At 40.8% G+C, this 2,218-nt stretch overlaps 1 non-coding gene across 1 annotated transcript; it reads left to right on the plus strand.

The window, feature by feature from the left end:
* The first annotated feature begins 1,886 nt into the window (after positions 1-1,886).
* LOC116089558 lies at positions 1,887-1,990 on the plus strand. The gene has a single exon (XR_004118354.1). It is a non-coding gene; the product is annotated as a U6 spliceosomal RNA (small nuclear RNA).
* Positions 1,991-2,218: the final 228 nt, after the last annotated feature.

The raw sequence follows: 2,218 nt of genomic DNA on the forward strand, positions 1-2,218 counted from the left end.
CAGGGCAAGAAGTGTCAGGTTAGGATTGTCTAGCTGAGGTGGGACTGAGGGCATGTCTATGAGATACTATCTTGAAGTTTTGGTCACCGTTCTATTGTGGTGAAGATGTACCATGACTAAGGCAACTCTTCTGAAAGAAAGAAATTGGTTGGAGGTTGGCTTACAATTATCATCGTGGCAGAAAGCAGACCAGTATGGCATAGGTACAGTAGCTAAGAGCCTTATATCCTGATACATAGGCAGAGAGAGAGAGAGAGAGAGAGAGAGAGAGGGAAGGAGGGAGAGGGAGGGAGAGAGGGAGAGCCTAGTGGGGGCTTTTGGAACCTCAGAGTCCATCTGAAGTGACACGTGTCCTACTCCAACAAGTCTACACCTCCTAATCCTTCCCAAACAGAGACTAAGCATGCAAATATATGAGCCTATGGGGCCATTTTCATTCAAACCACTACATTGGACTATATTAATTTATGTGGGAAGACCGAGCCTAAAGGTGAATGGCACCATTCCTTAGGTTTGGGTCCTGGACTGTATAAGAAAGAGAAAAATTAGCTAAGCACAAGCACACATTCAGTTATTCACCCTCTGTCCTGGACAGCTAATACAACTAGCTCCTTCAGGTTCCAACCACCTTGAGTACCCAGCAGCAGTAGACTGTACGTAGCAATACGTCTCCCTTTCCCCCCTAAATTGTGTTTGTCAGGGTATTTTATCACAGCAATAGGGAATGAAACCAAGAAGTGACAGAGTGGAAGTACAATGTGAACAAAAAGAGAATTTATGTCAAGAACGACTCAAGATTTGGGCCTGAGAAACTCTTGGACAATGAAAGCACATGATGAGAGAAAGGGACAAGAAGGCTTTTCAAGAATCTACTTCAGTTATGTTGACAGTGGCCAGTCTCGAAGGTGGGTGGAGGTACCATGCACAGAAGTAAAGACATCTGAGTGTGGGGCTGCACTAATGCAACTTGAAATTTGTCTCAGGTGGCGCCTGTGTGATCTGCATAGCTGGGAAATCACCGTGGTTGCTTCAGTCTTCAAAGAAGATGAGCCCCAGTCTCTTTGAAATCTGCAGGATAGATGGCTGAAAGTGTCAAGTTGATTTTGCTGCAGCTGACTACACTGGGTAGAGCTTACATATATGACACTATCCACCCGCAAAGTAATAATTTGTTACTGATTATTATCGAAAAAAATTTTCAAACATGTCTTACCTCCTTTTGCTTTGGTTTTATTTAGGTTTTTGAGGTTGTTGTTGTTTTGGTTTCGTTTGTTTGTTTGTTGTGGTTGTTGTTTGGTTGGTTGGGTTTTCTTTTTGGATTTTTATTTTTGGGGGGTTTTTGGTTTTTGATTTTGTTTTTATTTTGGAATCAAGTCCACTTCCATTTCTTTTCATTCAATATGCAGAGACAGTGGCTCTGGAATATAAAATAATGTCAAATTATTCATTTTCAATAGCAGCAGTTGCATAGCAAGTACATAATTGTTAGCTTGACAGCCTGATACTAACTCAAATCTGGCTATGCAAACTGTGGAAAGCAAGCTAGTAAGCAGTGCTCTTCCACGGTCTCTCCTTCACTTCCTGTCCCTGCCTTGGCTTCCCTTGATGATGGACCATGACTTATAAACCAAATAAAGCCTCCTCTGGGCTAAGCTGATGATGATTCTTTATATTAAATTCTTTCTGGAAAAATAACTAGTGCAGTTCCTGTCCCCTAAATGACTAGCCATGGCCAAAATGAGGACAAATATTCCATATAAAAATTTTAGTGATAGAAGCTGTCTATAGCCACTTAAAGAATCCCTGAACCCAAGGTTAAGAATCTTGAGATCTGGTGGAGGACATTTGTTTCAATTATTCTTAGACAATAGCACATGCTCGCTTTGGCAGCATATACACTTTAAAAAAAAAAAATGGAATGATTCAAAGAAAATCTGCATGGCCCCTGCACAAGTATGACATGCAAATTTGAGAAAATAGTTTGACAGTACCTTGGGTTCCAGGCCATTACTCTCCACACCTCAGCTGTAAGCTGTTTCCTGAAGGGTGGCCTTGGCATTTCAAGTAAGATATCAAATTAAAAGACTCTATTTCACCAGCAAAAGATGGTTAATAAATCATGATCCTGAAGGAAAATGTTATGGTCAAGGGGAATTTGGTTTTGATCACAGTCTGTCTCCTATGGAGTTTTAGAAAACTGATTTTATTTTAAAGACTA

This window comes from Mastomys coucha, unplaced genomic scaffold, assembly GCF_008632895.1.
Source record: "Mastomys coucha isolate ucsf_1 unplaced genomic scaffold, UCSF_Mcou_1 pScaffold14, whole genome shotgun sequence".
Taxonomy (NCBI): Eukaryota; Metazoa; Chordata; class Mammalia; order Rodentia; family Muridae; genus Mastomys; species Mastomys coucha.